The sequence below is a fragment of the Panthera uncia genome, assembly GCF_023721935.1.
Source record: "Panthera uncia isolate 11264 chromosome B2 unlocalized genomic scaffold, Puncia_PCG_1.0 HiC_scaffold_24, whole genome shotgun sequence".
NCBI classification, from domain to species: Eukaryota; Metazoa; Chordata; class Mammalia; order Carnivora; family Felidae; genus Panthera; species Panthera uncia.
Genome location: NW_026057580.1, coordinates 87,265,018 through 87,279,966, shown reverse-complemented (window position 1 = coordinate 87,279,966; position 14,949 = coordinate 87,265,018). Strand labels below are relative to the sequence as shown.

At 39.0% G+C, this 14,949-nt stretch overlaps 1 pseudogene; it reads left to right on the top strand.

Annotated features, from left to right (window-relative positions):
- The first annotated feature begins 1,409 nt into the window (after positions 1-1,409).
- Positions 1,410-14,420, top strand: LOC125939143 (actin-related protein 2/3 complex subunit 5-like; annotated as a pseudogene).
- Positions 14,421-14,949: the final 529 nt, after the last annotated feature.

Sequence of the window (14,949 nt, the reverse complement as noted above, 5' to 3'; positions counted from 1 at the left end):
TGGTGTTTTACAATGCACAATGCCCTTTCAAGTTATTTATGTCATTTGATCTTTGATCTTTGATTAACTATTCCCATTTTTCCAAATAGAAGTAAACTCAGAGACACTGGTTGATTTGCCCAAGGCTTCATTGTCACTGGTGAAGCTAACTTTACGCAGACTTAATTTTAGTCCAAATGCTATCATTCACTGGATACTTTTGAAATATTTTGTCCCATTTGGTTATAGGTTTATCCTATACAATTGTCAAGAGTTATTAGTTGACACTCTTAAAACTATATTTTCAACAATTTGGTTCAAATGCAGTCCCCAAATTGTTGTTTGAACAACATTCTAACTTTGTAGAATAGCTCATCAAGATAGACTGGTTTAACCCTTGATTTTATAAAAGAATATCAACACTATTTGGTTGATCTTAAAGTATTTGACTGGAACCTCCTTCAATTAATGTAACTTTATATCTGCATCTACTGACACAGAAATGATTTAAGGTGAAGTAAGTCATCAATTCTGATTTTTTTATGCAGGTTTTATTCAGGGGTTGAACTAAAATCTAAGAAAACAACATCCTTGGGCATCACTTAGATTCACAGGAGACTGGTTTCCCTGAGTTGCTTTCTACTATCATGAAATTGACTTTGGGGGGAAGACACAACAACAAGTATCCTTATAAAATCAAGATCTACATTTGTTGCAGGGATATTACTGAGGTCATTATATACTATGTCTTTAAGTGTTCCCTACATGCAGTCCACTGGGTAATTTCTTTCAGAACGGAGTTCTATACAGTCTTTGCTTGGCCTGAGAAACTCTAAATTTTCTTCTTTTGGGCAATAAATACTATGCAACTGACTTTTCTCTTAGGCTATGTTTTCCAAGAACTCAAAGCCAAATTTGTGTCCCACCTGTAGCCAGTTATGTTGAACTATACTATATGTTGAAATAGTTTCCTAACTATTTGTGTGTGTGCGGGGCAGGGGGGGGGGGGGCAGTGGTGTGTGTTTGCACCACACTTTCATTTTATCTGGTCCTGATTTTTAATTTATTTTTGACTGTTACAGTTTATGTGTTGCCTAAAAGCACCCTCAAATTCTTTATACTCTCAAAGCATGAAAAAAAACACCAAAACCCCCAATTAAATTGTAAATTTTAAATGTTTTCATATACTCTTTTTTTTAAAATGCCATTGGCTGATTTGTTTGCATCTGTTGGAAAAAAAAAGACCCTAAACTGTTCGTGAGAGTTATGAATAGCCACAGAGCCCCGAGAATATAAAACTACAACTTTTGTTTGACAAGCAGTTTCTCAGTTGGGTGGATCTAATCTCTTTTCTCCAATTTAGGGATATCCATTGCTTTGCATTCCAACTAGGGTCCAGCTTCTGCACATGGGTCTTCCAGAATTACAAGATGTTCGCCAACAAGGCATTTGGCATCAGGGCTATGAGTCGTGTTTACTCTGCTGTCTATGGACTTGGTTGCCAAGCCACTACAAGTGAACACCCAGGAGGGTTTGTGCTATTGGGAGGCGTTTCTACCGTTTCAAGACTTTGAGACAACTATATGCACGTTTAAGATCTGATGTTTTCTTTTCCGTATTGTCAGAAGGAAGTCACACCCTCATTAAGACGCGTGTAGTCTTAGTATCAGTTGAATTCCTATTGCTGTTATAAGCATAGTAAAACTCGTCCTTCTAGAGGTGGCTTAGAGAAAACTATGGTTAGAATATTTATAGGATAAATGTTCATAAACATACTTGATGGTTGATTAAATAAAAAAGAATCCAAGATGGCAGTGATAAAAGAAAGTGGGCAAATGGTGACCTCTTCACTCATTACAATCTGAGTAACCATTCCTACTCCTTCCTTCAACCAACAAATACTTATTGACAACATTCTTTGCGACAGGCAACTTCTATTCTCTTTCCAGCATGAAAACAGTGGATATTTACAAACCAGTATCTTATAAGACTAAACTCCCAACGAAGGTGTTAGGCACCGGTGGTATCTATAAAATAGACACTCTTTCATAAAAGTTTTACATCTAAACATGAATATCTTTATTATTATTACTATTATTATTATTATTTCATTTAAATCCAAGTTAGTTAACATACAGTGTAATAATGGTTTTAGGAGTCGAATTTAGTGATTTATCACTTACATATAACACCCAGTGCTCATCCCAACAAGTGCCCTCCTTAATACCCATCACCCATTTAGCCCATCCCCTCACCCAACACCCATCCAGCAGCCCTCAGTTTGTTCTCTGTGTTTAAGAGTCTCTTATGGTTTGTTGGGACACCTAGGTGGCTCAGTCAGTTAGGCATCCTACTTTGACTCAGGTCATGATTTCATGATTCATGGGTTCGAGCCCCACTTCAGGTTCTGTGCTGACAGCTCAGAGTCTGGAGCTTGCTTCAGATTCTGTGTCTCCCTCTCTCTCTGCCTTACCCCCCACTTCTGCTCTCTTTCTCTCTCTCTCTCTCTCTCTCTCTCAGAAATAAATAAACATTAAAGTTAAAAAAAGAGTCTCTTATGGTTTTTCTCCCTCTTTGTTTTTACCTTATTTTTCCTTCCCTTCCCCTATGTTCATCTGTTTTGTTTCTTAAATTCCACATATGAGTGAAATTGTATGATATTTATCTTTCTCTGACTGACTTATTTTGCTTAACATTGTAATTCTAGTTCCATCCACTTTGTTGCAAATGGCAAGATTTCATTCTTTTTGATTGCTGAGTAATATTCCATTGTATGTATATACCACTTCTTTTCTATCCATTTGTCAGTTGATGGACATTTGGGCTCTTTCCATAATTTGGCTACTGTTTATAGTGCTTCTATAAACATCAGAGTGCATGTACCCCTTCAAATCAGCATTTTTGTATCCTTTGGATAAATACCTAGTAGTGCAATTGCTGGGTCGTATGGTAGTTCTACTTTTAATTTTTTGAGGAAGCTCCATACTGTCTTCCAGAGTGGCTGCACCAGTTTGCATTCCCACCAGCGGCACAAAAGAGTTCCCCTTTCTCCTCATCTTCACCAACATCTGTTGTTTCCTGAGTTGTTAATTTTAGCCATTCTGATAGGTATGAGGTATCTCATTGTGGTTTTAATTTGTATTTCCCTGATGATGCGTGATGTTGAGCACGTTTTCATGTGTCTGTTGGCCATCTGGATGTCTTCTTTGGAAAACTGTCTATTCATGTCTTTTGCCCATTTCTTCACTCAATTATTTGTTTTTTGGGTATTGAGTTTGATAAGTTCTTTATAGATTTTGGATATTAACCCTTTATCTGATATGTCATTTGCAAATATCTTCTCCTATTTCATAGGTGGCTGTTTAGTTTTGTTGATTGTTTCCTTTGCTGTGCAGAATATTTTTATCTTGATAAGGTCCCAATAGTTCCTTTTTGTTTTTGTTTCCCTTGCCTCTGGAGAATGTCTAGTAGGAAGTTGCTGTGGGCAAGGTGAAAACGTTGTTGACTCTTTTCTCCTCTAGGATTTTGATGGTTTCTTGCCTTATATTTAGGTCTTTCATCCATTTTGAGTTTATTTTTGTGTACGGTGTAAGAATTCTTCTGCATGTCGCTGTCCAGTTTTGCCAGCACCATTTGCTAAAGAGACTTTTGTTGGATATTCTTTCCTGCTTTGTCAAAGATTAATTGGCCGTACGTTTGTGGGTCCATTTCTGGGTTCTCTTTTGTATTCCATTGATCTATTTGTCTGTTTTTGTGCCAGTACCATACTGTCTTGATGATTACAGCTTTGTAGTACAGCTTGAAGTCTGGAATTGTGATGCCTCTAGCATTGGTTTTCTTTCTCAGGATTGCTTTGGTTCTTCAGGGTCTTTTCTAGTTCCATACAAATGTTAGAAAAATAAAATTATTTATTCTAGCTCTGTGAAGAATACTGGTGGTATTTTGATAGAGATTGCACTGAATGTGTAGAATGCTTTGTATAGGATCGACATCTTAACGATATTTGTTCTTCCAATCCATGAGCATGGAATGTTTTTCCATTTCTTTGTGTCTTCTTCAATTTATTTCATAAGCTTTCTACAGTTTTCAGCATATAGATCTTTTATCTCTTTGGTTAGGTTTATTCCTAGGTATTTTATGGTTTGGGGTGCAATTGTAAATGGGATAGATTCCTTAATTTCTCTTTCTGCTGCTTCATTATTGGTGTATAGAAATGCAACCGATTTCTGTACGTTGATTTTATATCCTGTGACTTTGCTGAATTCATGTATCAGTTCTAGCATTTTTGTTTTTTGTGTTTTGTTTTTTGTTTTGGTGGAATCTTTAAGGTTTTCCACATAGAGTATCATGTCATCTGCAAAGAGTGGAAGTTTGACTTCTTCCTTGCTGATTTGTCTTTGATTTATTTTTGTAGTCTGATTGCTGAGGCTAGGTCTTTCAACACTATGTTGAACAATAGTGGTGAGAGTGGACATTCCTGTCATGTTCTTGACCTTAGGGGGAAACCTTGAGCTTTTCCCCATTGAGGATGATATTAGCTGTGGGTCTTTCATATATGGCCTTTTTGGTATTAAGTATAAATATGAATATCTTTAATGAGACTGACTGGGGTATTTATCATTTGAGTTAGTTAACTCTTAGTTATTCACTGGATGATTTCTGAGATTCCTCAGAATTTTAATTTTCCTCCTGCTGATAGACCAAAATAATATTTCTTCTTATTAAAAAAATGGATATGTGCTTATTTTAATATATCTACAATATTGAAAACGTGAAGCAAATGAACATTACCCACAACCCTAGCTCTCATAGGTAAATACTCCTAATATTCTGCTCTATTACGTTCTAATATTTTGCATATTTACATATTTTTGTTTGGGGGGACAATTTTGCTTTTTGGGAACAATCTTATACCTTGATTTTTTCCTCATGGATTTATTTTCTGAACATATCTCATATTATTAAAAAATATTGGAAGAATTTTTTAAAAATATTTGAATATTCTATCAAATAATACTTATTAAATACCATAATTAATTTGAATAATGACTATTTAGATTATATCACTCTTCACTACTGTTAAAAATACTGATAGGGCTTCTGAGGGGCTCAGCCAGTTGAGTATCCCACTCTGGATTTCATCTCAGGTCATGATCCCAGGGTTGTGGAATCAAACCCCAAGTCGGGCTCCATGCCTGCTCAAGACTCTGTCTCTCTCCCTCTGCCCTTCTCTCCTACTCATGCTCTCTCTCTCTCTCTCAAAAAACAAAAAATATTGTGAGAATTAAAAGTTATTTCAATATCTGATCTTCTATGAATAAATTTAAATAAAATGGCAGTGGCATTTGATATAATTAACTGCTGAATTTAGTCATTTCTCTTTTTACTTGTACCAAGAACTTTGGTTCCTGACAGATTAAATGTTTCATGGATTAAAAACTCTGATTTTCTGAAAATGTTTGTTGATGTAATAAATCAATATTCACATGTGGATGAAGAAAGCAATATTCCTAGCAAGCACAACATCATCTCTTTCTTAAACATTTGGCATTTCCAGGCCAGCATGAAGCATGAGCATTTAGAGACCATGGTTGTGATGAAATAAGCAATGTGGGCTAAAGTCATTTATACCATTTTCCCTTGAAGCCTTCCCTTTCCTCTGAGATGGTCATTTTATTATTTTCTATTTTCCCTTCTGATGAAATGCACTTGTATAATCCAACATGATAAAGCTGGAGGTTAAAAATTATCATTCATAAATCAGATTTGCAACATACCAGGAGTGAAGCAGCCTTGGGCAGGGAAATGCAGAACTGTTTGTGCATCTCCCACATGTGAACCAGTAATTAACCTGATGGGACCGAAGGGCTTCTGGAGGCTTTACAAGTGGTCCTTCAGACTCCACAGAGAATAGAGGTGTAAGTGTGAAATTCTGTAAAAGAAAGACTTTGCACCTATTGCTTTTGCCTGAAGAACACAATGTGACGATTTTGTTCTAAGGCAAGTAAGTCGTTAGGATCTGTGTTACTTGCAAGAACCATGGTGTTGTTAAACAGCAAGCACGTGCCAAAATTCTGTTTCACCTGAAACTCTTCCCGCAGGCTGTTGTCATGTCAGGATCATGTAACCAAGCCAAGTGAAGATTTGGCAAATGTACGTTTATTCTCTTTAATAAAAAGACATATCACATCCATCAGGCCCTAAATGGATAGTTCGTTGCTTAAACAATGTGTTTAACTTTTCTTCAACTTACCAAAGAAAGCAGATCATTCTTAGAGAGGTATTTTATTCTATGTGACTTCAGTGCAGTCTTAGATGACCGTATGAGTCCATCCATTCTACAGGCTCTCCCTACAAATGCCAAGATAAATCTCCTATCAAATAAGAATGTTTTCCCAGCTTAAACTGGAGGCAGCTCTCACAGCAACTAGAACTGGGAGATGGTGAGCAGTGGTGCAAGTAATTTCTCAAACAGTTTAAGAGTGCTCTTACAAGAGGAGTTTGGAGTTCTGTCATATGAGTCTTTCCCCGGGGTCATTTAGGAAGCATGTGACTGTGAGGGCTCTGTGCATTGCAATCAGAGAGAGGATCATGCAACGTGGGGAGAAGTCCATAGACTCTAGAATCAGAAAGGTCTGGGTTTGCATGCTGAACGTTTGACCTTGAACAACATCTACAAAATGGGAATAATAACTCTGAGTAATTCTTGTGAAAAATATATTAAATAATGTATGCAATATGCCCAATGCAGTGGCTATCTATACTAATTGCTCAATAAAATGGTGGCTATTATTATTTTATAATAATAGATATATCCCATTATTTAATAAAGATCACTCTAATAGGAAGGGCAGTGACTTTTATCTGATGTTTGTGACCCCTTGCAGATATTCCAGAGGGCAGTGACTTGCAAAAGTTGCCTGTCATGTAAATCAAAAGCCTACGATCTCTTCAAAGCAAAGATTTCTCCATTCATTGTGAAATAGATGTCTTAACAGAAGCTGTTAGCAGAGAGGCTGATCAGTAACAAAAATTGATCTATTTGTTGCTAGGGACAGCAATTGGAAGGTAAGAGCCTCCACCCACAGAATTGAGTTCCTATCCTCGAGTTTCATACAGACAATTCAGAAATTGTCTTTTATCTTTTTCATTAAAAAAAAAAAAAACCCAAAGAGAAATTAATATTTATTAACTAACTAGAAAGCGGGATTTGGAGCTCCTGCGCTTGAAGGGTGAATTAGTCCAGGGGAGGTGGGGCGTCGGGACACAGCTTCCAAAGTGCCCTGTGATGGAAGCAGGGCTGCCTAGTCCTTTAAGGCTCCTAGCCTGGAGCCACAGTGCACGCATGCTGGGAGCCATACCAGGTGTAGACCGTGGATTTTTTTCCTTTTGGGGCTATGGGTGTTTATCAGGAACAGAAGGCACATTCCAGTCGTTAAACCAATAAGTCTCAACTATGTTGCATATGGGGATTTCCTGGAGATGTTTTAGGAATACCAATGACTGGCTCCCCACATCAGACCAAATAGGTAAAAACTCACCTCCAGGGGCCAGGGCCTCCGTACGGCATATTTTGGTTTAGGCTAGTGGATACCAAACTTCAGCATGCTGACACTTCTGACGAATCACTTGAAGGGCTTGTTAAAGCAGATTACAACGCTACATCTAACATAGTGCTTTTTCATAGTATAGGTGCTCTAAAAATAGCTGAAGAGTATCAGATTTACATTTGAAAAGAACAGCCTTCTAGAACAGAATTGATTTCCTGGTGTCCGTGGATAGGTTTGGTCATTCTTGAGCTCCTAAAACTAGCTGCAATAGTTCATGGGTTTGTTCGAGGACAGTTCCTTATCTTCATCAGATTCTTAAGGGGGCGTGGATGGGGGGCCCATGACCTAGAAATGTGATAAGACACTCTAATGAGAATTAAGTGTTATTTTCCTTTAGGCTTTGTTTTCATGAAGAGTAAAAAAAAAAAAAAAAAAAAGTAATCTTTTGTTTTCAAAAAAAAAAACAAACTTCAGTATTCACAAGCACAAAAAATCATTTCATCTTGTTAAAAATAATAAATCAGCCACTAAAGACATGAGACTCTTCACCTAAGAGCCTTTGCCCATCATTTGTTCTGCCCACGCTTGTTTTACCTGGAACAGAATTTATTGCAGGTTGAAAAATAAAGGGTAAGACTCTTGACTCCCCAAGGCAGAGATATTATCTTGTCATCTTTGTCCCCCTAGGACCTGCCCAGGAAAGGCATACCATGATGGGCTAAAAGTAGAATGATAATGATAATACACATTACCCAATTCTGGAAAAGCATACAAGGAAACGTCAATAAAGTATCATCTTATTGCACTCTGTAGTTGTGAATTGGAAAATTTCTTTGACTATTTTTCACATATGTGTTTTTATTTTTTTTTCCTTTCTTCCAGCCAGTACTTGCCTTTCAAGAGTCAAAGATTCACCTTCAAAAGACAATCTTCTTCCTAAATGCATTTCCCTTTGCAAAGTATATGACAATTAAAAATTTTTTTTTTTCAATCCTTGGCTCTTATAAACTAATACCTTCATTTTATTGCTGTTTTGGGTACATACACTAATGTTACTCTGTTATAGCATATGAAATAGAATAGCATTATAATTATAGTTAAGAAAAAAGTTGTGAGGGGCACCTGGGTGGCTCAGTTGGTTAAGTGTCCGATTTCGACTCAGGTCATGATCTCACAGTTTGTGAGCTCGAGTCCCACATTGGGCTCTGTGCTTGACAGCTTAGAGCCTGGAGTCTGCTTCAGATTCTGTGTCTCTCTCTTGCTCTCTGCCCTCCCCCCACCCCCGCTCACACTCTCTCTCTCTCTCTCTCTCAAAAATAATAAAATAAACATTAAAAATTGTTTTAAATGTTAAAAAAAAGTGATTTTTTAAAGTTTGTTATTTATTTATTTATTTATTTATTTTGAGAGAGCAAGAATAGGAGAAGGGCAGAGAGAGAGAGAGAGAGAGAGAGAGACAGAATCCCAACCAGCTCCACATGGTCAGTGCGGAAACCAATGTGAGGCTCAAACTCAAGAACCTTGAGATCATGACCTGAACCAAAATCAAGAGTCAGACACTTAACTAATTGAGCCACCCAGGCTCCCACAGAGCTGTGATTCTAAGGAGAAGAGACCCTAACCAATGGCCAAGACCCCTAATGCAGTTCTTTCTATACCAAATATGTCTCAGATTTACATACAACTTAGAGAAATTATCTCTTGTTCCATAAAGGGTCAAGTGAAAGCTCTATTGACTAGTATTTTTACAATGGCAACTATTCACCAGGGTGCCAAAAAATATAGCAGTAATCTACACCTTTCATAGTGTTCTCGCTCTCTCTCTCTCTCTCTCTCCATAGTGCTCTCTCTCTCACTTTCTCTCTCTCTCAATGTGTAGACGGAAATGGCCTCAAAGAATTTTATTTTTTTAATTTACTTATTTAAATTCAAGTTAGTTAACATATAGTGTAGTGTTGGTTTCAGTATTAGTGTTTCATTAGTTTTCAGCATTAGTGTTTCATCACTTACACATAACACCCAGTGCTCATCCCAACATGTGCCCTCCTTAGTACCCATCACCCATTTAGCCCATCCCCCCACCCAACACCCCTCCAGCAACCCTCAGTTTGTCCTCTGTATTTAAGTCTCTTATGGTTTGCCTCCCTCTCTGTTTTTATCTTATTTTTCCTTCCCTTCTCTTAAGTTCATCTATTTTGTTTCTTAAATTACACACTTGAGTGAAATCATATGGTATTTGCCTTTCTTTGACTTATTTTGCTTAGTATGATACATTCTAATTCCATCCACATTGTTGCAAATGGCAAGATTTCATTTTTTTCGGTTTCTGAATAATATTCCATTACACATACCACATCTTCTTCATCCGTTCATCAGTTGATGGACATTTGGGCTCTTTCCCTAATTTGGCTATTGTTGATAGTGCTGCTGTAAACATTGGGGGAGGCCTCAAAGAATTTTAAATACATGCATAGTTTATGCATAAAATTGATCACTCTGTACATGGAGTTCTGTGGTTTCTTTTAAAACTTTACAATGCATCACAAACATGTTTTCCATTAATAAAGATCTACCTTTTCCTTTTGAAAGACTGCAGAGTATTCCATTGTGTGAATAGACAATACTTGGATTCTTTTAACCAAATCCTTATTTAGATTGTTTCCAATTTTTCCCTGTGGTAAACATAGCAATGGACCTTTGTGTCAGCACAGCTTGATGCCCTTGTCTTTCAGAGGGTTAGTGTACCTATCATTAAAGTTTTCTTCCTTCTATCCCCAGTGGTCAAAAGTCCTGGATATTATCTATGTCTATCACCTAGCAGCCATAGAACCTGGGAGAAATGACTTAACGTTATTTCTTCTGTAAAATGGAAACACCAATCACTGCCTCTCACATATGTGACACGGAGGGGGAAAAATGGAGGTGAACATGTTTTGCAGACCCTCTACTCATCAGTATTTTGTATCTTTTGTCTCCTACACGGAATGCATAGTTTTCTCTCATGATATCCAGTTTTACCCTGAACACTCCGTAAACGCTCACTGAATGAAAAAACCTGTGAACGGCATCTACCAGCATTCCTCACACTGTTCTGGGCACTGCCTGCCAACGAGTGACCTGGTGCACTGCTTCCTGGGACCACCTCCCTGACCTAGTGCGTTAAAACCTGTGTGTAAAGGTGAGGGCAGAAGTAGAGAGACCTGGATTATGACTCTTCTCAAACTTTACAGGTGATTTGGAGACAGATGAAAATTTAGAACCGTTGGACCGGGCTAACACTGTCATCAGCAGTCATCATTTAGAGCTCCCAGGTAGGAAAGGGTCACACTACCTCTTTGAGTAGAGGAGAAGCAAGTTCAATACAGGAAAGTGTCCCCTACATGTTTTACTGACTTAAGTCCCATCAGAGGGTCCTGAGAGATCCATCGCAGAATAGGCATAATACCCAAATAGACAGTAAATTTCTTGTAAATCAATTTCCCAAGAGGGGCTTCAGCTTTTTATTAAGTTTTAGGGTGTGTGGATGTCTGGATCTAGAGGAATAAAGTATTACCTGTCATGACTGCTAACAGTCACACTGCATGTGAGCTGTGCAAAATGTCCCTATGGAAATAGAAAACTAGGCCAGTCCTTTCTGAGTAATGAAGGCCATGAATAATTCACAGAGAAGGTAGTTTCTTTTCATATTGTTCTTACCGTGCTAATATTTGTGACCACTTTAGAAGGTAGAAAATGCAGAGAAAAGAAGAAGGGGGAATACATTAAAAATGCATCAAGCAAAAAAATATCAAATCAAGCCAAGTTCAACAACTAGTCCTTGCTTTCTCATCTGGTGTAGTAAATGGCTACATGAGAGAATGATGAATAAAATCATTTCTCTGAAGATTCGGTAACAAGAATAGCTCACAATGGGAGAGGTTGGTTAGTGTCTAAGCTGGGTCAAGTGTTTACATATAGTATTTTATTAAACCTCATTAGTTTGCCAATCAATACAATGTTTTTAATAAAATTAAATGTGGAACGAAGGTAAGAAAATATGAACAAGGGCTGCAGATACTTCAAGCCAGCAGTCAAGCCAGAAATCTTGGCTTGTCCTAAAGGTTATTAGCTTCAGTATCTGTGACGTCATTTGCCAGATGACTTTATTGGACAAGGCTGTGGTTTGGTAAGCCACCAGGTGAACTACTCTGGGGAGTGTAAGGTAGTCCTCTTGGGAAAGAAAAACAAACACGTTTGGAACATCTAGTGCTGTTTGATATTGTCACCAGTGACGCTGAGGACAGAGCCGTGAACATTCCCATCAGAATTAAGGGAAATAGATGTCAGTCAGTTAATATTTGACTATCCTGTTTGTGTAGTACATAATATAAGGCATCTTGTATAAGGGGGGTTCATATCTCAAAGGAGCTTACAATCTATGTGGGGGGTGGGGTGGGGGGAAAGGTATTAATTCCCAAATATTTTTATTTTTAAGCTTGTATGTTAACCCTCAAAAGTGGCCCGAGCATTACAGACTAGTGGGTGGGAATCAAGAGATGAAAAACAAAGGTAGTGAGGCTCATGGAGCCAGTTGGAAGGGGTCCCAGCCTCAAGGGGGATGGTTAGGCATAAGCTGGATGGTTAGGGAGTCACGGAGAGCATCTGAGACCACCTCTGCTGGAAAAGAGCACAAGAGAAAGAGGAGAAAATTAAGCTTCTGGTTACCAGCCTTGTCCCAGTCACATTATGCTTTAACTCCCCAGATCTGTGTCTGAGGGTTCAGTGCTGTCTTCTCTCTGCCCCACAGGCCTCATAGGAGCCCCCACACCCCCACCTTCCTTTTCCTTCTTCCTGAATCTATGCAGCCTGACTGCAACTCCTTCAGTGATGGCGCCCCTCAGAGGCACCAGCAAGGCGTGGCATCCCCAGCCTCCCAGAATCCAGTGTTCTGCTTCCTTCCCAACTTTGACCTTCCCTGGAAGTCTGAGTGTGCCCCGGATGCCACTGTGCACCGATGTTCTCTTGGAAATCAGCCGTCCCCTCTTTTCAATAACCTATTATAACTGGGCAGGGGTTTGATTCCAGTGGTGACCAAGGAGCGCTCCTGCCTATTCATATAAATGGTGATGGCAATAGGAGCAACGTTTCTTAGTCCAGCTCCCATGTTCTGAGCAGTGAGCTAAGTGATATGTGACAAGGATCACGGTATCAGAAGCAGGCAAGGGTCTGTCGTGTGGTCACTTCTGCTGATATTCATTGTTCCATTAGTTTCTTGGCTGCTTCTGCTCTTGGGCAGCCGGGTCTACAAAGCTCATTCTGTCCTCCTGTGTCACCCCAAGTCTTCTCCAGATCCACTCCCTCCTTAGCTATGTCTCCTTTAGAGTACAATAAAACCCACACCTCTGCTTATGACATCCTCCATGTTCTATTTTGGCAGAAACATTAGTGTGTGAGTTCTCCCAGTTTGATCTTGATACTCAAAGATGAGATCTTTGGACTTCTAACAGACAACTCACTGAATTTCTTGGTACCCTAAAATATCTGGATCTTGAAATTGAAAATTGTGTTTTGAAGATGAACATCTCCCTTATTGAGGGGTTTGAAGAATCTCAGTAGGAACCCCAAAATCAATAGTTTGACTCTTTGTCCCATTCCTATCTCCTATACCCAAAGCCATCTTTGCTGCCAGAATGAAGGCGGGGGGAGGATATTGAGACTAGGAAATTCTGACATTGGGTAGAAGGCTACACCCCATCGAGTTGAATATCTCCAATTACCATCCTGTACAAGGGAGGAGCAAAACAGAGAATTCAAAACTTGGTTGCTCTTTTCTTTTCTTTTCTTTTCTTTCTTTTTTTTTTTTAAAGCAAAGTAATGAGGATAAAACAAATGTCAAAGACAAGCTGAGAGAGTGGGTCAAAGATAATTTATTACTGATGAAGTAAGGACAGATGGCACATTCTTTTTCCTCACTCTTTGTATTTAGTATTGTTTAATCATTATTTTTTCATAAAGAGTATTTAGGTCAGAGTTCTTAGTTGTAAGCATGAAAAACATACTCTGGCCAATTAAGCAGAAAAAGAAATTTGTTAAAGACTCCCAGGCAGCTCAGAGAAACGTTGGATGAGCTGGAAAACAGGCTCAAGGCTCTGGGCACACGGCCCCAAACATCACTGCAGAGGGGGCCTGACGAAGGGACCCTCCCTGTGACCACTGCCCACAGAGCACCAGATGCTACCAGTCACCCTGTTGCCACCAAGTGGACTTTACCAAATCTGCAAATGACATAGTCACCCACGCCACTTTTGCACCATAGACTGATCTTTGAAGTGCTCAAAAGCCTCACACTCCTGCCATCAAAAGGGATATTATGCAGAACTCCTTCCCCAAGCACTGTCTGCCAGTTCAGCTTGATTGGAGGTATGCCAGTGCCATTTTGCAAGAGGAGTGGGGCATGAGAATCCATTTTTCTGGCTCTATCTACCCTTATGAGGATACATAGTCACTAGAATATGGTGAAACTGTTCAAAAGATGGATTAGGGAACTCAATACTCTATGCAGTTAGAAAAAGGCAGAGCCCTTAACCTCCATCACAGGAAACATGACAGCTACCCTACAGGCAGCCCTGAAATATCCCCCCATCAACACCAAGAGTCAGGCGGTGAAGGCTCGAGCAGGCAGCATCGTCTTAAAGGGGCGCACCTCTTTTAAAGCTAATGATATTGAAAAGGCTGTTCAATCTCTGGACAAGAATGGTGTGAATCTTTTAATGCAGTACATTTACAAAGGCTTCCAGAGCCCTCGGACAGTGGCAGTGCCGTGTTATTGCAATGGTATGGAAAGACACTTGCTGCCAGAGGAGTGGGGTCCATTGTTCGAGTGTGGACTGCAAGGAAAAACGTGTAGTCCAGCAGGGTCTGGGTCTCTGCTGTGGGTGTGGGAGTTGCTGGTACAAAGACCAAAACAACCAAACGCCACTGTGGCCCTTGGCAGTGTAGCATGTTTCTCTCGGCTTTGCCTTCTTGCTTCTTTTTTCATATCTGTAAAGAAGGAAACTACATATCAATTTTCCTTTCATGAAAATTGGGATAATACAGAGGAAACATTTCAACGTGAGTGTTTCATGCTCTCAAAACTATTTTGGTGATGTGTATTCCTCTCTGTATATCATATAATTTGCCTTCCAGCTTAATCGTGCAATTTTAACCCCTGTTGGCTGGTGGGGTTTTTTTTTGTTGTTGTTGCTTGTTTTGCATTTTTTTTTGAGGTGTTTTGTTTTGTTTTTGACTAACAGTGAGAAAGTTGATCTGAATTTGAGGCCAATTCCTAACTCCTTGCCAGCCAGGAAATGATCTTTACCAAAAATATCTTTGAGAAACTGGTAGCTATTAACATTGCAAAACTGGACCATAATTCCCTTCTTTAAGCAAAATGTGTTTC